The sequence below is a fragment of the Danio aesculapii genome, chromosome 18, assembly GCF_903798145.1.
Source record: "Danio aesculapii chromosome 18, fDanAes4.1, whole genome shotgun sequence".
Lineage (NCBI taxonomy): Eukaryota > Metazoa > Chordata > Actinopteri > Cypriniformes > Danionidae > Danio > Danio aesculapii.
In genome coordinates this window covers 45,936,640-45,959,123 of record NC_079452.1, presented here as the reverse complement: position 1 = coordinate 45,959,123, position 22,484 = coordinate 45,936,640, and the positions used below count along the sequence as shown (strand labels likewise).

At 36.4% G+C, this 22,484-nt stretch overlaps 1 protein-coding gene across 1 annotated transcript in view; it reads left to right on the top strand.

Annotated features, from left to right (window-relative positions):
• megf11 (multiple EGF-like-domains 11) overlaps nucleotides 1-22,484 on the top strand; it is a 254,354-nt gene that overhangs the window by 133,286 nt on the left and 98,584 nt on the right. The window lies entirely within an intron of this gene.

Sequence of the window (22,484 nt, the reverse complement as noted above, 5' to 3'; positions counted from 1 at the left end):
ATAGAGACGAAGCCAAAGAAAAATGAATAAAAGAGTGTGTTGACCAACTTGAAACAACCCATTTTTGACATTTTTTTCACCATAATTAAATGAATTATTATTTTTTATTCACATATTACCCTATTGAAAACAGGTTTAAAACAATGTGTATGCATTTAGTATTTTGAGACTTCCTGCAGCCCCTGTTTTTCACAACACACTACAGTATGTGCAGAAGATCGTAGAACAGCAGTTACAGGCCACTTTATTCCCACAGCAGTGATCAGCAGCAGCAGGCAGAGGACTGAGTGAGATAATTCCTCCAAGAATTAACTAACACCAGCATTTGTATTTGCCCATAGGCACATGCTTACACACACATTATGCCTGCGGTCATCGCAAGAATTTCCTCGAGCCTTACACACCTTCCCTTTATAAAAATATTTGTTTGCTCTCACACAGCAGAATGTAGATTTTACATTTCAAGAGAATTTATATTGAAATTATAGTGATTTTATGTGTTACACCAATAATTACCATCCTTTCCTACCAATGCATTATCAATGTGAAGCGATTTCAAAAGAAACACCAGCATGTTTTTACTATTTCAACTTACTCTTCAGTGCATGCTCTATATAGGGCTTTTTGTACAAGATACCTTCTCATAATATACAGTATACCATTGCCAGCAGCTGCAGAATGAGTTCACGTTCGCTAAACTAGCTGTAAACCTAAGGAAAGATATATAACATAACCTCATTTCTGTCCTCCTCCCCCCTTACCAGTTTTCAGCAGGTGCAGATGCCATGGAAACCCATATTGCATCGGCAGTGTAGGTCAGGAGAGATCTTCATGCTACATTACTCTGTCATTGTCCCTGTCCACACATGGCTTTTAATTGCCTTATTTTCGGGCCTTCATTTCTGTTTATTTGCTTTGGCATAATGGTCAAGTGCTTGTAGTAATGGATTCATAATGAGCAGTCTTATGGTTTTGTAAAATAGGGGACATGTGGAAATTGAGCTCATTTTTCTGTGCCAGACTAAATTTCCATGTTGTCTTGAGAGAATTGCATGTAGTAGTTCTTTACACCAATCAAATTAATTTAAACCTAATTGAATTAATGAACTTTATGATTGATATTTGTTAGTTAGACATTAATGAAGCAAATAAGAACAAGAATAATACAATATAATAATATCATTAAATCCAAAGTGTTTTATTTTCTTCTATTTATTTTAAAATACATTGGATTTAATCTATTGTGTGGAGTATGGAGTTGAGTCAATTTTGCCCCCGAATATTAAGTAAACCAGTCTTAAAGTTTTTTTTTCTACATCTACACTCACCGGCCACTTGATTTGGTACACTTTACAAGTACCGGGTGGACCCCTTTTGCCTTCAGAACTGCCTTAATCCTTTGGGGCATAGATTCAGCAAGGTACTAAAAATATTCCTCAGAGATTTTGGTCCATATTGAACAACCATGCCATGTTCAAAGTCACTTAAATCACCTTTCTTTCCCATTTTGATGCTTGGTTTGAACTGCAGCAGATCATCTTGACCATGTCTACATGTTTAAATGCATTAAGTTGCTGCCATGTGATTAGCTGATTAGAAATTTGCGTTAACGAGCAGCTGGACAGGTGTACCTAATAAAGTAGCCGGTAAGTGTAGATATATGTATATCATACTCATATCTTTTAACTGATTAAATCTAATAGTAATCCATTTCAACAGATTTAGATTGAGTCTGTCAGCATACACTAACTGACAAAAGTCGTCGATCCTAGTTGTAAGAGCAATAAATAATAACCTGACTTTAGTTGATCATTAGAAAAGTGCCAGAATGTAGATTTATCCGTTGAATCATCTGTTGAACTGCACACCAATCATCACAAATACTATAGAAGATCTGTTGGAACCCGCATTGTCCCAAGATTCTCACTGAAATCAGTCAAGTTTGGTGAAGGAAAAATCATGGTTTGGGGTTGCATTCAGTATGGGGGCATGTGAGAGATCTGCAATGTGGATGGCAACATCAACAGCCTGAGGTATCAAGGCATTTGTGCTGCCCATTACATTACAAATCACAGGAGAGGGCAAATTCTTCAGCAGGATAGCGCTCCTGCTCATTCTTCAGCCTTAACATCAAAGTTCAAGGAGAAGGTCAAGGTGCTCCAGGATTGGCCAGCCCCAGTCACCATAAATGAACATTGTTGAGCGTGTCAGGGGTGAGATGGAGGAGGCATTGAAGACGAATCCAAAGGATCTTGATGAACTCTGGGAGTTCTGCAAAAACGCTTTCTTTGCCATTCCAGATGACTTTATTAATAGGTTAGTCATTGCAGAGATGTATGGATGCAGTCCTCCAAGCTCATGGAAGTCATACACAATATTAATTCTTTTTTCTCTTCACCATGACTTTATGTTCTATACTGTGCATTATTTCTGTTAAGTAACAAGACTTTTGTCTAGGCAAAGTCAGACCTTACTGTCCTAATTAAATAATTAAAAATCAAGGCATGATCATATTTTATTTGAGTAAAATAAGCGTAATGTAGAGGTCTTTGCCCTTTATATAAGCCACTACTGACACCAAATGATCAACTAGAAGTCAAGTATTATTTGTTGTTCCTAAAACTAGAATATTTGACAAAAAAACTGACAATTAAATCAAATCAAACGATTACAAACAGTTAATGATAAACTTTATCGTTAATAATTTTTTAGGTGTGTGTTATCTAAACCAAGTCATTCATGTGTATTTTTGTTTATTTATGAGCAAGAATATTCCGGAGATTGATGTTGGGACCATAGTTTTACTTCTGTGCTTTTTCATTGCCGCTAATAAACAACAGGATCAGGTTTGTGGAAAAAGTTCCATCAGTAGAGGAACTATATGCAGCTGAGAAAGGTCTTGAAATGTCACTCTGTAACCATTACTGTAGAAATAGATTTATGTCTGAAAATTGTTTTGTACTTTGTCTGCTCTTTAAACAGCGTTAATAGTAAAATGTAACAGTATGGAAATAGCCTACTTACCTGGACGTGACAGCATTTTTATTTGGGAGTTTGACAGAAGGTTCTCAATGTTCCTCTGTTTCCAAATTAATGGAAAGTACAGCAGATTCTTTCAGGTTTTTCTCTTCCATTTTTTGCCTAAAGCATGTTTTGCATATCTGTTTGGTAACCATGGTAATTTCAGTTAGGACCCCATTTATTACTAAAGCTATCACAGAGCAGCATTTCCTACGTGCGTTATCTTATCTTACAGCTGCTAACTTGACAAAAATATCTTTAAAACAGTCTTAACTTTAGGACAACCTGACAGCTGATCTAACTTCAAAATAAACTAAAAGCTAATGGGGGAAAATGCTTATAATTGCACTGGGATTACATATGGATTATGTTTTTTGATTTGAAGAAATACTATTGGAGGATCCTGAAGTGATTACATTTTTATGGCAAAATATTTGTATGTAACTCTTATAAGCAGCATACAGAGACAAACAAAGCATCATAGAATTACAGTGCAAGAGACTAATGCCTTTTTTGTAAAAGGTGATTTTCAAATATTTTGAAAAGGGTTTGTTTATCCATTTTGGTAAGGCTAATTAATTAACAGCTACAGCTAGCGCAGTGCTGTTTGCTTGGTAACAAAGCTGCGAGTGGATTATCGAACTTGACACAATTTAAGGTTTTCTAAGTAGAGACAAAGACTATAGAATACACAAGACATGTCACTCGTATAGTTTTGAATGGGGAAATATATAACGATCAATATGACAAATGAAGCCCCGCCTTCTAGTACAGGAGCCAATCATCAATCGCTATAGACTGATGAGTCTCTGGAGGAGGGGCTCGGACCAGATGTGTGCTTTTACCACAGTTTCTGCAGCTTCAGCAAACACACTGGAATCTCAGCGAATACTTGCTTCACAGACATAAGAAATATATCCACGTAAATCTTGAAATTTCGACTATCTCTATTTTAAATGAACCAACTACACTTGATCAGTTTCTTGGTTTTGTAATCTGTATGAAGCGAGCGCGAGGTACGGTCCTTCCTGTCAAACGCACATCACATGACAGCAGCAACTACTCCAATGCCCATTCATTCCTTTATTCATTTTCTTTTTGGCTTAGTCCCTTTATTCCTCAGGGGTCGCCACAACGGAATGAACCGCCAACTTATCCAGCATATGTTTTACACAGCGGATGCCCTTCCAGCTGCAACCCTTGGAAACACCAATACACTCCTGCATTCACACACATACACAAACATGTAAACAAAGAGATGCTGTAATTCTCCATCAAGACCAAGTTGTGAATTACTTCAGATGAGCAGCGAGATCTGACGAAGCATTATTCAGAGAATAATAATGTGTGAAATGGCCATACATGAAGTTGGTGTCATGATCTGGTTCTTTTCAGGTACGCACGTGCATTAGCATCAGGCGCCCTGAAAAAATGCAGATTTTGTTTGATTCTAACGTTAAGAAACAAAACTTATTAGACAGCTGATGTTTATTGGTGGTTCCAAATATGTAATGTAATTGTAAGCTTGGCAAACAGTTTTGGAGAATTTGATGTTTCCCCATTCAGACCGAATGCTCGAGTATACTGCCCGAGAGGTGTTTCAAAGATGGCCACCGAGTAAAATGACTTGCCCTAAAGGAACATTGCTAGAGATAAGACTGGATAAGTATCTCAAATCAAGTTAAGACTTGCTTCTGTAATTCGAATTTGAAAAATCACCATATTATAATCAAAGTATGACATGTTAAGTTAAGACCTAAGATAAGAAACTTTCTGCAATATGCCCCCAAAACAAAATAGGTCGTAGAAGTTGTTTACACATCACAGTTTTTAACTAAAAATGGAAACATTTATGCATTTCAGCTTTTAATTAGCAAAGCAATTTTGGGGTCTTGAAAATGTACTTTTTCAAACAGGTTTCAAAGTGCAGATTTGTCATTCTGGCTATAAGAATTAGTACTTGATAATTACTGAAAACAACACAGGTGGACTGCAGGACTGTTTATGTTTATGTCTGTTTATGCTTGCTTAATACACTGAGCGACATCACCGACTACTGGCATACAGTACATTATTTGGTCATACTTTTTGATGGTCCTTTTGTTACATTGCATCTACATGTCAACTAATTCTCATTAGATTATAAGAAGACTGTTAGGTTGGGTTTAGGGTTAGTCTAAGTTGACATGTACTTGCAAAGTTTCTTATAGTCAATTAGATGTCTGTTGAAGGAACAGTATCAACAGATATTGAACAGACAGTCTACTAATACTCAAATGGACCATCAAAATAAACTTACCCAGCATTTGGGGTATTTTTCATATCTGTGTGAACAGGGATCATCTGAATGCAAACTTTTAATAAAAATCTTTTTAGTTTTTAGTATTATATTAAAGAATAAAGTTTTTAAAAGTGTTAAAATGTGTTTAAAAGATGTCAAACTGATGTCTAAACAAAGTTGTCTTGGCTAAAATGAGGCTAAATTTGGACTATGTGGAATAGTTCAAAACTAGACTAGTCGCCAAATAGACTGACTACATGTGAAATCGGTCTAATCGGTCTATTCGATGACTAACCTGTTTCTGGACTATTGTCTATCAGATTTTCCCTCACAGCCCAAATTTAGCCTTGTTTTAGCCAAAAAGTCTATATTTGAACATCTATTAGACATCCATTTGGCAAAAGACTTTTTCACTGGTCAGGTAGCAACGATTTCAAATTTTCAATAACTTCTAATTACTTTTTTCTACTGCATAGAGAGACCATTTACATTGAAGTACCTCTTTAAGTTTTCCTACCGTAACTTTTAATAAAACACAGTGCAAGTCTCAGCACGATGGGCGGCCATGTTTCTTGATGAATGCATTGTGGATTATTGGCAATGCATCACGGTTGTTGTTGTGTTTTTAGCACTTGGTGGAGGAGGGGCAGCAACTGTCACTGAAGCTACTTCATAATTAAACATACATCAAAACAAACAGCACTCTGTACGTCAGACCTCTGACAGGCAATCAGCCCTGTCTGCATATTGACCCATGCTCCAACTATGTGGTACACTGCCATCTGCTGAAAGAGTTTTCAAAGCTATCACAAGATAAAGCATATAATAATAGAATATAATAGCCTGTGCTTGGTAGAAACCCTTTAAATTAGGTCCAAATCACTAAATCTATGTGCGTCATCATCAAAATCCAGATCTAGTAGAGTCACACTCTTTCTGGTATGTGGATCACTCGCCTCCATCTGCTGGGCCTCTCCGTCATCGACCCTCTGTCACGGCCCCTGGCACCATCTACTTCATCCTAATTAGAATTAATAATTGAAAATAGGAAATCGATGGGTGCAAATTAAGCGCGGCACGAGTGGGCTTTATTGGGTTGACATTGTCTCAAGAGCAGCGATTGTTGGTCACTGCCGATCTAACATTCGTCTCGCGCATCTCCATCTCAAGCATGTCTTCATTACGAGTCGGGTGGAGCACGGTGGGCGTCTTTTCCTGCTTGTTGGCCTCGTGGCTCGAAGAATAGCTTGCGTTTTTGTTCCCTGGGGAGGAGCGGAAGATAGAATTATTAATTTGCTAAAGCAACGGCCCGTATAACAATCTGCTGAGGAGGACACTTCTGACTTTTGTTGAATAAGCTACTGGTTTGCTGCACTTGGGTCATGGCTTTTCTCGAATTATTCAGCAGCGCGATAATGACCCGACTGGTGCCTTCATGATTCACTTCAAAGATCCCTTCACCCTCTACAAAAGATGCTGCGATTGGATAGTGCCGTCCCGCAGTTTCTCTGTGAAAGGTCTCTAGCGCACTATTGAATAGAAGGTGACTTCTCGAGGCTGATATTGATCTGAGTTCACATCCTAGATATATCTCCAACAAATGACCTAGTTGTATCCACAGGGGAACATCTTTTCTAGACAGCGATTAGTCAGGGCTTAATTTGATATAGATGTCTCTAAACAACCTTCTGTGAATGCAAGGGGTTCAAGCAGGTTATTGCCCACTTGGAATATATCTATACAGGTGAAGGCAGAATTATTAGCCCCCCTGTTTATTTTTTTTCCTAATTTCTGTTTAACGGAGCGCAGATTTTTTTTCAACACTTTTCTAAACATAATTAATAACTCATTTTAATAACTCATTTTTAATAACTGATTTATTTTATCTTTGCCATGATGACAGTAGATGATATTTTACAAGACACTTCTATACAGCTTAAAGTGACATTAAAGGCTTAACTAGGTTAATTAGGTTCAATTGAGAGGTTAGGGTAAATAGGCAAGTTATTGTATAATGATTGTTTGTTCTGTAGACTTTCGAAAAAAATATATAGCTTAAAGGGGCTAATAACTTTGACCTTAAAGGGGCTAATAACTTTGTCCTTAAAGGGGCTAATAACTTTGTCCTTAAAGGGGCTAATAACTTTTAAAATTAAAAACTGCTTTTATTCTAACTGAAATTAAACAAATAAAACAAATAAGACTTTCTACAGAAGAAAAAATATTATCAGACATACTGTGAAAATGTCCTTGCTCTGTTAAACATTATTTGGGAAATATTTTAAAAAGAAAAAAAAAATTCAAAGGGGGGGCTAATAATTCTGACTTCAACTATATATATATATATATATATATATATATATATATATATATATATATATATATATATATATATATATATATATATATATATACATACATATATACACACACGCACATTTTTTTGTCCGGGACTTTTACTAAAATACATGTGGCTTTAAACGTGTCTCCTTTTAGCCATGTTATATTAGATTTTATTTTAGCTAATCATAATTATTATTAAAGTAACGTAAATGTGTATTTTATATATAAACAAATTTATTGAAAGTTGGTTAGTAGTCCAGCTTTGTTTAGGTGGGAGTGTCGAGTGGTGAAAGAGGAAAGGGGTTTGGATGAAAAGGGGAATTTGTGCATGTGTATTACGTGTATGTGCATTACTTGTTTGGCACTTTCACTTTCATTTAGGAATATTTCATGCATGCCCCCGCGACAAACAAAATATTGTATGCTAGGAACTGCTGGAAGAGTGCAGTTTTAATAGATTTTGATACTGCACGCCGAATGGGAGAAGGAAAAAAACCTCAGCATTTCATGATTCGTAGCTTTAAAAAAAAAAAATCAAACCAAAAATTAAAAAAAGAATTGATTTAAACAATGCAAAAACAAACAATTTTCACTTTTTAGTAAAGCATATGTGTCCTGATAGTGTTTTTAGCTATGTGAGACATATATATGGCTGTCAACATCTCTTTTGGTGTTTCGTGACCCTTTAAATCCATCCCCGCTGAAGAGAATTATTATTGCTTTCACAAATCTCACTGTGCCCAAGCATTTGAATGACTCGTCATTATGCAACTTTATTGCAGCGTCTCAATTTCAGAAGAAAGAAAAGTAGTATCCTGTCAGGAGGTGGCCTTGTTACTGCTAACCTAGAAATGAAAGTTAGTTTATTGACGAACTGTTAATTCACTGCTGAAAGCGTAATGCATCAAACAAACAGTACAATGAAAGTTTTACATGTGTACTGAAACGCAGCGTGATCCATCGCATGAAAAGCTACGACATCAGCACATCCTCATGCTCCGTGTCTCCCCTGAGGCTTCGGCTGGCAGGTCCCATGCTGTTCCTCTCTACTGGGGAAAAGGAAACATGTAGCAGGGGCCTGTCTGAGATAAATTAGAGTAGGAGGGACGTCCCGGCCCTGGCAGCTGCGGTGCAAGCGCTCCCCCCTCTGTTATTACAACTCAGCACTATCCACCCCACATGACTATTGGCACTTTCTTGTGTATATTTAGAACGGCATTCATCAGCTCTCCACCCCACATAATATATCCCAAATTCTCTAATGTATACCTAATTCATTCTTTAGCAGCCGACTCTTTCAGCGCTCAAATAAATAACATAGTGATAAGTGTCAGAGGAGCTCAAGAGGACCCAGCGGGCCATTTCACCGCCAGAGTATTGGCAGCTTTTACAACCGTACGTTTAACAGCATGTCCTGGTGACATTTATCATCCTAGTGTACTACAAAACAATCGTCACTTTTGTCAAAAAAAAGAAAGAAAGGAAGAGCTATGTTTGTGAATGTGCATCACAGAGCTGAAGGCTTGTTCATCTGTTTGAGAAGCAAGATGGTTGTGGGAATTTAAATGTGAAAAATGACAGGAAAGAGGCGTGCGTTTGTTTTTAATTTGAGCTGCAAAGAAGTTGAAATTGATGTTCGTCCTTCTGGAACTTCTGCTAGTGTTAGTGAGGAGTGTGCTTTATGTTTTTAAAATGCTGAAGCAGAATGATGTTTGGTGTTGTTAATGGATGCTTCTTGGATGGTTTTCTGCCAATGTGAATGAAACACTGAGATATAATACTCAGAAAGGTTTGATAAACCACTGTTTAAAAATACCACAGTCGATTATCTACAGCTTATAGCTACAGCTACATGTTGTAATGTTATTACTGAATAATGACTGTTGTGAAGTTCAAATCAATTGTTTTAGTGAAACAAAAAAATCAACAATTTATTTTTGATTCAATTAAAAAACAATAATGTAGCCAAATTTCAAAACTAATCCATGGATTAGATCATAGACCATTTTTTTCCTGACTTATTTATTTATTTTTTGGATGGTTCAGAATGTGCAGGGAACATTTAAAAGTTACACTTTGTTGCAACAGGTTTATTGTGAATAAGTAGCCCTGTCTACATTTCTGGAGAGCACGAATTTTGTAGCCAGAGGTACGTCTGGCTGCATTTTGTCTTTAAAACTAACGTTATGGGGCGGTATGACGCCACCGACAGCTTCTGTTCATTTAATCGCTACCAGCTGACTGTTTACCTAGATTGCTTATGAGAACACTATCAGTCGACAGCAAGCTGGCCTGGTTGGCTGAAGTGTATATTGTGGCTTCTGGTTGTTTTACATGAGAAGAGGATGTGCGAGAGGAGGGTGTGATCGTTAGAAAGCATAAACAGCGGCTTCTGGTGGTATTGCAAAAACAAAAACTGCAAGCAGACAGGTTACGTACTTCACTGTCCCCAGAAATGTAGACCTAGGTACGTATCCCTAATGAGCCTGGGTTGCTTTTATGTATGCAAAATTATTTTTTTTAAAAAAGAAAACTAAATTATGTTTTGTACATACAATAAAACTGTGACAAACTTAAAGGGACAGTTCACGCAATTGAATATCCACAGGTAATTTACTCAGGCTGTCATAGGGGAGTTTTTTTCTTCATTAATAAAATGTCAGATGCATTTTCAGAGTCAAAAAACACATCCAGTCATCACAAAATTAATACGGTGGCACCTGTATTGTTTTTTGTTTTTTTTGTTTTGCCTGTATATGCTTTTTAAGTCTCAAATGCTTTTCTAAAAAAAAAAGTCACCTACATCTTGGATGCCCTGAGGCTGAGTAAATGAAATGCTCATTTTTAACCATGCATTTCAAGCAGTTTAGCATGATTCCTGAACAAATTATATTTCTGAATCTTTTCTTTTTTATTGAATCCAGCAGTATACATTACAATTAATGGTAACACTTTAAAATAATGGTCCATTAGTTAATAGTAAATATATTTACAAACATGAACTAAGTGTGAATGATCGTGTACCTCATTTATTAATTACAGTTTAACATTTACTATTGCATTCTAAAAATCCAAAGTATTAAATTTCTAAATTAGATAATACACTGAGTTAATAAAAATAAACCTAATGTTAACTTCACTGCCTAATGTTAACAAAGATAATTAAATACTGTAATTAATGTATTGCTCAATGTTTGTTCATGTTAGTAAATACATTAACATGAACTAATGAACCATTATTTTAAAGCTTTATAAAAATTCATTCCCTTATACTGAAGTCATGTAGGTGTCAGGATAATTAACACTGTTTGATTATTAAACATTGTTATCTAACATGAAACTTATAATTAAAGAGCTAGTTATTGAAAACTTCTGTTGAACGTAAAAGAATGTATATTTTGATGAAAGATGAAAACCAATAATCATTGACTTCCATAGTCAGAAACAGTCTTCGGAATATCTTATTTTGTGTTTAACAGAAGAAAGAAACTCATAAAGCTTTTAAACAAGTAAATGGTGACTAAAACTTTTCTTTGTTTTCCAATTTTGGCCAAAATGTCTCTAAAAAGCTCTGTGTGAACATTACTTGTACCAACAAATTTAAAAAATTAATATACTCTACCTGACAAAAGTCTTGTCACCTATCCAAATTTTAGGAACAACAAATAATAACTTGACTTCTGGTTGATTATTTGGTATCAGAAGTGGCTTATATGAAAAACAAAGACCTATGGATTACACTTATTGTACTCAAATAAAATATGATCATGCTTTGATTTTTAATTATTTAATAAGGACAGTAAGGTCTGACTTTGCTTAGACAAAAGTCTTGTCACTTAACGGAAATGATGCATACATCTCTGCAATGACTCAAATAACTAATAAAGTCATCTGGAATGCCAAAGAAAGCGTTCTTGTAGGACTTCCAGAGTTCATCAAGATTCTTTAGATTTATATTCAGCGCCTCCTCCTTCATAACCCTGACATGCTCAATAATGTTCATGTCTGGTGACTGGGCTGGCCAATCCTGGAGCACCTTGACCACTTTGATTTCAGGAACTTTAATGTGTAGCCTGAAGTGTGAGAAGGAGCGCTATCCTGCTGAAGAATTTGCCCACTCCTGTGGTTTATAATGTAATGGGCAGCACAAATGTCTTGATACAGTTACTCTGGCTGTTGATGTTGCCATTCACTCTGCAGATCTCTCACACGTTCCCATACTGAATGTAACGCTAAACCATGATTTTTCCCTCACCAAACTTGACTGATTTATGTGAAAATATTGGGTCCATACGGGTTCCAATAGGTCTTCTGCAGTATTTGTGATGATTGGGATGCAGTTCAACAGATGATTAATCGGAAAAACCTACCTTTTCCAAATGATCAACTAGAAATCAAATTAATTTTTCTTCTTACAACTTGACAACAAGACTTTTGTCAGGTAGCGTACATAGTTATTTCTTTTTTCAATCTGGATATTTGGGTAATAGCCATTTGTTGCCTTCACATGTTGAAAATTTGCTGCTTTACTAATCTTGTATACAGACCTTCACTTACTTCTCTCTACACAGAATCTGTTATCAGAACACTTTTGGATCTTCCAGTTGCTCAAACTGTTTTTTATGCCACCTTACCCATATACTTTAATTTACTTCTTCCTCCTTTGTAGCCACACTCTATTTAACATTTAACAATGCTTTAACAAGCATTTCTTTATAACCGGTGCTCTAAAAAAGACACTCAACAGATCTCGCTCCATCCGCCATCATCAGACACAAAAGTCGAACTATAGTCGCGTATAACACACAGCTTTATGACACCGTTCCATAATTAAGAAACTCTGTCATGTAGAGACGAAACTCCCATCCAGTATTCATCATGGCAGAGCAGAGATGAACCCAAACACAGGAGTTCAGCCGCCAAGGTATAGGATCTTCGTTTAGCTGGAGGTTTAATTGCGCTTCCTCCAGTCATTAACCCCAGACGCTCCAGCTTGGGTGAGAGGGTTTGACTGGAGTCTTTTCCTCTTCGCCACTGGAGCCTTAATTAAAGGAGTGGATTGGGCTGGACTGGGTGCAAGGAAGTAGTAATTGGCCCTAGAGGCATTGTATGCTGGGGTAGAGACAGTGTAATCACACTCTTGTACAGTGCTTCCTATTACTTTATCTGATTCACAAAGCCTTGGCCCTGGTACAAACATCTCCATGGCTTTGGTCCATGTATTGGATGATAAAAGGGCAAATGGCAGGTCGGCTAAAAGATTGATGGATTCATTTAAAACTAGGCACAAATTTGTTGCACGCAGAACGTACTGTACTTTTAAGCTGTACTGCATTAATCTTAATGTTAGACTGCTTTAACAGTCATCCCTATTGTCAGATGGTAATTTTATTCGGAAGTTTCCTTGTTTTGTGCGAATTGTTAAAGGTGCAGCAAGTTTGACACCCAGTGGCTGAACTTGGTTTTGCATTCATGGATCAAAACGCAAGCAAGTGCAGGTTGCCAGATTGAGGACCAACAGGAGTGTGCCTAACTATCGAGCCTAAAAGCTGATTTAAAATGTGTTCTAAATAAAAGCATTGGCACATGATAGAAGGAATATTTTCCATATAAAAGGAGTTTTTGCCCTAACTAACACCTGAAATTTATATTTTAGAAAGAATTCTATTTCTGGAAGCTGAACAACAAGATACACTGACAATGATCACCTCAGGTACACCTCATGCACTTTATTCCGTGTTAAATGCTAATAATGTGTAGGCGCAATAGCCTGGTGGTTAGCACTCTGACATTTGTTGTGGTAGCACTTTAGGGCATCCTGAGTTCGAATTCCAGCTTGAGGACATTTGCCAACCCTACACCCCCCCCCCCCTCTCTCTCTCTCTCTCCCACTTCACTTTCTGTCTAATTACTGTCCTATTTAATAAATGCAAAAAGACCAAAAATAAATCCTTTAGAAATGCTAATAAGGTGAGTTTACGTGACATTTGTTGCCATACTACTGAAAGCAGCAGCAGATAGTTCACCTCAGATCTTGAAAACAAAATAAACCATTTGAATTTGAACTTTAAAACTTTGACTCAGTGCAAGCCAACACATATCAGTGATTCAGCATCTACATTTAATAATGTTAAAGAGATTTAATTTGTATTAATTAGATTATAAACATTACCATTTCCTGCATATTCTGTGATTCTGAATGGCTGTATTTAAATTTCTGTTTCGTCTGGTGCAAACAGCCAAATTGCTTATCACTGCAAAGCTCATTCCGTAGTGTTGTTACGACACAGGGTTACAATGTAACCTGCTCAGCTAATGTTTATGTTCAGAATATTTATATTGTTTGTTAATTAATAACCTCATGTGGAACTCTGAATCTGCATCTCATTTTGGAGGCTGTTACTGTTCACAGGAGGTCATATTTCGGTCACGGATGCATGCTTTGAGAGCCTTTCTGACTGAATGAGCGAAATACGCAGATTTCCAACAAGTCAACCCGGGGTGTTGAAATATAATTGGCTAAATTGGCAGTGGGGGGGTTAAAAGTACCAAAACAAAGACAGCTGTTCTGGCACGTAACGCACAAGCAGAATAACTGACTTCAGCATTGTTTTTAAGATAAACAACAATGTTCACTTAGCTTGTTTCTTAAATATCTGCAAACATATTATGCTATTTTTATGCTTTAGAAGAGTTAAACACTTACCTACTGCACCTTTAAATAGAATTTATCTAAATTTACAGTAATCACAATCAGACGTTTTAGATGATTTTCTAAAGGAGGTGTTTATTAAAGACCTTAAAGTATTATAAGGGTTTTATCTTTGTTTATACATCTTGAATGTTTAAACCAATGATCTCAAACTCAATTCCTGGAGGGCTGCAGCTCTGCATAGTTTAGCTCCAACTCACACCTGCTTAATAGTCTCTAGTCTTGAACACCTTGATTATTTGGATCAGCTAAATTTGATTAATGTTGGAGCAAAACTGTGCAGAGCTACAGTCCTCCAAGAATCGAGTTTGAGACCTATGGTTTAAACAGTATTATGTTGTTCATTTTACTTTTAAATTATTTTTGACCAGTTTTTTTAGATAAAGTCAAGAAATATTTTTTAAATGTGTTTTTAAACATTTATTACATACCTGATCATAAAAGCAGCCTTAAATGCTGATGTCATGATTCACTCTCTCACAAAGGCACAGGAATTATCAAAAACACATATATTTATTTACAAAGCACTCACTGGAGACACTGGACCATCAACCCACAGGAATCATGAGGTGAAGACAATATAATACCAGACACTGGACTGTACAAAACACAGGACTTAAATACACAGCACATAATAGAACTAATTGGACACGGGTGAGACACAGGTGGACACACTGAACATTAACAAACGGCAGGAAAATGGAACAGAGGAATCCCAGCACATGGGGAAGTCACTTGACATACTGTAAACACAGAGCACATGGAACACAAAAACACAAAACCTGACACACCTATTCCCAAATGATGTTTAACAGAGGAAGGAAATTTTCACAGTATGTCTGATAATATTTTTTCTTCTGGAGAAAGTCTTATTTGTTTTATTTCGGCTAGAATAAAAGCAGTTTAAAATTTTTAAAGACCTTTTTAAGGTCTAAATTATTAGCTCCTTAAAGCTTTATTTTTTTTCCGAAGTCTACAGAACAAACCATTGTTAAACAATAACTTGCCTAATTACCCTAACCTGCCTAGTTAACCTAATTAACCTAGTGAAGCCTTTAAAAGTCACCTTAAGCTGTATAGAAGTGTCTTGGAAATTATCTAGTAAAATATTATTTACTTTCATCAAGGCAAATATAAAAGAAATCAGTTATTAGAAACGAGTTATTAAAACTATTATGTTTAGAAATAGAAATCTTATCTCTGTTAAACAGATATTGGGGAAAAAAGAAACGGGGGCTAATAATTCAGGGGGCTAATAATTCTGACTTTTACTGTATATATATATATATATATATATATATATATATATATATATAAAACAAACAATAGCAATAAATAAGAATATCAATAGGGGTGTAGCGAGCCCTGTGAAACCTATTTCAATTGTATCTAATTTTAACCTGACTTTTTTTTTTATGAAAATAGCCTCGGATTCTTATGTGGCAAACAGAATAATATTAAAATCAAAATAAAGAAATACATCTATTTTTGATTGCTTTTTATTTCTAAAGTTATACGTTTGGGGAATTGTGTCCTTATTTGACAGTTGGAGGAGAGACAGGAAGTAATAGGAGAGGAGAGATATGAAGCACTGTATTGTGCGATATGTAATTGCACTACCCTCAAGGCTATGGCTCCGTCACAAACTGATTTCTTAATAAAAACAGACAGCAAAAAGCAGGGCTTCTGGATTCCACAAGAGTAAGATATTTTGTTTTCCTAGAAAATACATCCATTTAAATTCTGGAAGTTGCTAATTAGCTTTTTGTGATCTTCGTGTTTATTTAGCTGCAAACACAGCTCTAGGCAGAACGTAGTACACTGAAAAAAAGTGTTGCATGCAAAACTGTTGCAAACAGTTTATTTGTGTTAAATTTAAACAAACAAATTAAATTGAGCAATGTTCAACTTAATTTGTTTGTTTAAATTCAGCCCAAATAAATAGTTTACAACCACTTAACGTAAAAAAATTGAGTAAATGCAAGGAATCATCTTTGAATAATTTTCTTCACTGTAGCAAAACACATACAGTATTTTTATTGTCAACCTTAATAATTTTTTGAATCAGACCTGCAGCTGAAAGGATTTCACCATGCTTACGGGAGAGCTTTAAAGGGCTTCTATTTTACCCCTTTTGCAAGATGTATAAGTCTTTGGTGTCTTCAGAATGTGTCTGTAAATTTTCAGCTCAAAATATCCATCAGATTATTTATTATACAATACAGAATATGCCCATTTTGAGCTCAAAGCAAAGTGTAGCTGTGTTTGTAGCCTGTGGAATTTAAATGCACATGGACTTTTTTTACCCACCCATCGTTCTCACATGCTTGTCTGCTTCTCCTGCATTACGTCAGATAAACAGCAGTCAGTGATAGAGACAGACACGGATGAAGCAGAAATCCAGCTCATTAGTCAAAAATTCCAAGTAAGTTTATTTGATGTATTTGTGGTGGAGTGTATTCAAACCTTTCAAGCATGATGAGTCACACACAAATGCCATAACAAAGTTTGCAGTACACACACATGTATGTTTACTTACATTATGCGGCTGTGGTGATTCTAGCGGTTGTGAATTACCACGATTTTACTTTACTTTATTAAACATTAATTTTTTAATGTTTTAAACTTGTAAAACCTGTTTTTGTGGTGCAGCTGATCACAGAGAGTTAGAACAGATCTTTTAATTCCAGTTTCTTTGCAAATCCTGTTCTGTGAACATGTTTATACACGTTACTATGGAGGCATGTTGATACGCTCCTGTCAATCAATTCGGTGGATGGAGAAAAACGCACTTTACTGTGTGCCCTACATCTTTTGGAGTATATATTTATATATATATATTCTGTTTGTCTTTTTTCCCTTTTAATTACCGAACATTTGATACGCTTTGGTCCACTCTCTGTATTATGCTGCCTGACTGCCTCTATAGGTTTCAACCATGTTTGTAACGAACTGAGTCACGTCTTTGTGGATTATGTCAAGACATATTCCCTTTTCTAGTCGATCAATTCAATCTCTCAACATCTATGAAGGATGTAAATTCTGCCATGTGAAAAACTGTGCCGATATTAGGTTGGTTGGAACACGAAAAGAAGTGAGGGCTGTAGTACTGAAAAGTGAAAGTACCCACCTCCCACCTTACGTCAGTATTGGACCTTATTGAAACCATGATTGAAACCCAGACAGGTAGTCAGGCAGTATAATACAGAGCGGGGACCAAGGCACATCAAATGATCGGTACTTAAAAGGGAAAAAGAAAAATAGAATAATTATATATTTTTATTTTAGACACACATCTGATGCTTGTATTTGCATCAGCTCCAAGTCCACAACTTCACACATTGGGTTAAATTAGGCTTTCCAGTTTCCATGTTCAGTCCATTACTTCCACTGTATCTGTTCAGCTGAGGTAAAAGAACCAACCACGTGAAGTCAGACAAAGTGATATTCCAAAATGGTGGCGCCCTAGGTCTACAAGCTGTAGTAAAACATGCCATTTTCTGCTAAATAGTTACATTAATCGAGTTTGTTTAATATACTTCCATTAAAGTGGAAATCAATGTACAAAATAATGTAAACTTGACTAAGTGCTTCATTTCCCCTTTAACTTCAAAAAATAAAAAAGAGACTTTGTTGTGTTTAAATCACTCCAAAATGACTGTAGACACAGTATACCTACACATAGTTCTGTCCAAACAGCTTGCAAAGGTTGATTTTGCATCATAGGTGCCATTTAAAGGTACAATAAGAGATCCTGGAAAATGCTAATGCCTGATAACACTGAAAGCTTACATCACACCCTGGAAATTGCCATCCAAAGATGCTGAACGCCTTATGAACACGTGAACGCGATCTAAACCTCATTACTACTGCAATACATCACGTAAAACTATATTAAATAGTGGAGTAGTAATTACAATACTAAACTTTGGAGGATGTTGTTGATGTTTGCTTGCCATTCTTTCTCTGAAATACAACTGTAAACACGTGAACAGAGGGATACAATTATATATTTTGACAGGCAAGAAGGACATTGTATGGTAATGTTCGGACTGAATGTTTTGATAGGATGAACTTCACTTGGTCCTACACTTTCCACAGAATATTAAAATGCACATAAACACGAATGTTTGCTATCAGGATGTGAAGAGACTTTCAACTAGATTTTCAAATTGTTTCTGAACACAATCACCTATTGCACCTTTAAGTAGGAGCATTACGCATCCTCACAGGATTGTTCATGTCGCTGAGATCTTTTCTAACCATCCCATCAAATCAGGCTGTTACATTTTTCTTCTTATCAAAGTACAGTACACAAACGCACGCTTGCAGCTTGTTGTTGTTGTGAAGAAGAGCACGGGTTGCCTCCCCAAACACACCCTTTGATTGGCCTGTTTGTGCAATGCTGAGTGCTTTTAATAGGGGTCCCATCGCAGGTCGACTGTTTGGTGTACTTGCTTACTGTTGAATCTCTGCCCACACACAATGTCCATCGCCCCAAAGGAGGCCCTGATTCCTTCATCTCGGCTCTGATTAGACTCATGCTCATCCTCCAGATGCTTTAAACGCACAGAAATAGGAATAAGACTGTGTGTTTTACAGCCTCGCCTGTAGCACCAGATGATCTCTGACTCTTTAATCACGGCTAAATGCTGTCAGAGGGCCCGCAGTGAGAGACTGTCTGCAGCAAGTCGGAAACTAAATGCAGAAGAAACGGACCAAGATAATGGGCTTTAGGAGAAGAAAATGTGCTGAGGCGTCTCGCAGTGGGGGGAAAAGAGGCTTTGAGGCTTCAATGGCAACATTTTGTGCTGCTTCTGAGCACCAGAGAAAAGGGCTTCTGCAAATTAAGCTCTGTCTAGATTTCCACTTTATTTGTCCTCCTCCGCAGTGTTTCAGAATGGCTGTAGATGAAGAGGCCGCGCGGACTCAGAGCCAACGCAGAGTGGATTTGCCGTGCTGAACGGTTTGCGTCCCAGTATGAGGCTTCTTTGGAAGTGAAGCGCTCACTTTGGGGCTGATGGGGAGTTGACGAGGTCCGGGGGCCGGCGGGGGACAGGCAAACAGTGGATGTGTTGTGTTTTTCAGCACTTTTTTCTCTCTCTCATCAGCGTGGGTGAACTGAGAGGAGCCTGATGAGTGCTGATTGACTGTGAGCGGAGTAGACGATGAGCGGCTCATCCATCTTCGCTGACCCCCTGCAGGTTTCTTCCCTTTAATGTGCCCTGGTCATTTGTGTGGTGCGAGAGCTCAACCGACAGGAGAACTCATCCGCGGTAGATTTACTCAAATCAATAACGTGCCTCCTGCCCTCTGTGAGCTACTTAATGCGGCCTACGTGGCACCTCCTGGGAAAGACTGGCCATGGCGGCTGGATGGTGCACGACCCCCCTCTGTGCCAGGCTGCCTTCTGCAAGTGCTGATCATCCACCTCATGTTTGTCTGGCATAGACGGCGGACGCTGCTGTCTCACAGCGCACAGTCTTCATTAGCGCTGTATCCACTTTCAAAACAGACTTCAGAGTTTAGCCAAACCCCTAGTGGCTTATGCTGGTTTGTGGGTTTTTTGTACAAGTGTATGTACTTTATAAGATGTTGCTTTAAGATGTTGCTTTGGATGAAACTAGCTTCTAAATCACTAAACTGACAAGTGCATTTGAAAGTTTTGGGATTGGTATGGCGTTTTTGAAAGAAATACGACACTATTTTCAACAAAAAATGGAAAGTGTATTCATTTACAAAACAACAGGCTAAAATGCAAACATTTGGAATCTGGTTTCAAAGTGAATGTTTTGTAAAGACAGATTTGCAAACTAGAAAAACTTGAATTTTTGAAAACAGTAATGTCATGCGCTTGAGTATTACATGTTCAGTCTAAGTTGCAAAAGTGTAGTTGACAATCATATAGTGGTGCCATATATATAGTGGTGACTTCTAGTGGTCTCCATAACCCTGGACCAGGCCGTATCCTCAGCAGATGTTGTGGCGGTCATGGAAGGGTGGAGAGCATGGGACTGATTCCTGAAAGACCCCAGTGACAGATGAGGCTCTGCATTGATCTTGTGGGCCATCATGTAGACCTGCTGGGGATCTACTCACGCCTGCAGATTTTTTTTCACAATGGACGTCCAGCGTTCTCAAGCTCCCGGCGCCTATACTGCAGCTCTGCACAAGAAGTTTGCGCAGAAGAGAAATGGTCGTACCCAACTGAGCCTGGTTTCTCTCAATGTTTTTTTCCTTCACTTTCGTCAATTGGTGAAGTTTGTTCCTCGCCACTGGCACCACTGGTTTGCTTGGTTTGGGACTTGTGGAGCTGCACATCAATAAATTTGCTCTTCAGTGTTTGGACTTTCAGCAGTGAAAATTAAACCACACTGAACTGAACTAAACTGAACTTCTGATCTCTGAAAACTGGACTGACACATTTTCAATTTACGAGAACTTCTATGTTAAGCTGCTTTGACACAATTTACATTGTAAAAGTGCTATAGAAATAAAGATGAATTGAATTCAATTGAATTCAAACAATCCAAAAAAACAATGGCTTAGTATTTCCTTTTAAAGTGACATCACCAACTACTGGGTCAAAATATTCAATATTATATTACATTTTTAATTTTTAGCTTTTCTCAGATAAATTTAAATGGTAAAATATTTTTAAATCTTAAAAATGGTACATTTAAAAAATGTAATTCAAATTTACATGTGAATCAAAGGTTTGGGTCATTTTTTTATTTATTTATATGTTTATTCAGCAAAGATGCATTAAAATGTGCACCAAAATACATAATATATTTTACAAAATAATCAAGATTTTTATTTCAACTAAATGTTACTTATGCTTAAACACAAAATGAACACCTGTCTAAGATTTTATGACAGATTTTATGATTCAAAGCGGTCTGTCTAAAAAAGAAACTGAAGATTAATATTATTATGCCTTATGGGTAACTGTTTCTGACTTTAACAATAATAATAAATGTTTATTAAGCTTTAGATCAGCATACAGTATTAGAATGATTTCTGATGGGACATGTGGCACTGAAAACTGGGGTAATGTTAACTATAATAAATTGTTATTTTAATTTAGAAACATGTTAAGTGGTTTGAGGTTAATATGAGAGTGCAATAATATTTCAGTTTTGCTGTATTTGTGAGCTAATAAATACAGTGCTCAGCATAATTGAGTACACCCCATTTTGAAAATGAATAGCCATATTTCAGTGAATACAAACATATTTATTAAACAGATATATTTATGAAAATAATATTTTAGTCACCAAACATATTTAGAAATTTAAAGATAATACAATTAAATTCAAGAAAAAATTATTTTGCTTTTCTTAATTTTTCCTCTTTTTTGACTTTATATTTAATATTTTTCTATAACATAAATTTGGGTGTCCTTGTTTTTGGACCGTTATCGTAGGTTATTTTGTTAGATAAACTCCAGATTTGGCTTCAGTACTGACTAATCTATGTATATGCACAAATATAATATTGTATAGCTTCCTATTAAAAATATTAATTTAAAAGATAGATTTGTGAGGGGTGTACCTATATATGCTGACCACTGTCTATATTTCATGGACATATTAAGTTTATGATTAAAACAGACACAATTTCATGTTTTTTTTAATTATGAAATGTAATCTAGCATTTAAAAGTTTTGGTTTATTAGGACTTTAAAAGAAAATCGACAATTAAAAATGGAAACTTGGGAAAAATGCAAAGTTTTGAATGTGTTTCTAAATGCAAGTTATTGAAAAACTAAAATTTGTGGGAAAAACACAAGTTTCAAAACATTTTAATATTTATCCTATTGTCATACAAAGTGCTGGATTTATTTGATTTAACATATAAAACAAGTGATATTGCAAATTATTAAAATTTCTATTTGTTGTCATGCAAAGCAATGGCCAAAAGGTTTTTCAGCATTTAGTTGAACGAATGTGTAAACATATCTAAGCAAATGTAAAATTAAACACATAAAATGTATGTCTTTTCTGGTTATGACCCTATTTATGTTAGCTATAATTCGGTGTAAACACAAGAATGCCTGTGTCAGTCTTTTATAGCATCTGTGGGCCACTTTAGGTGCTTTTGCAAGATTAGATCCTTGCAGTT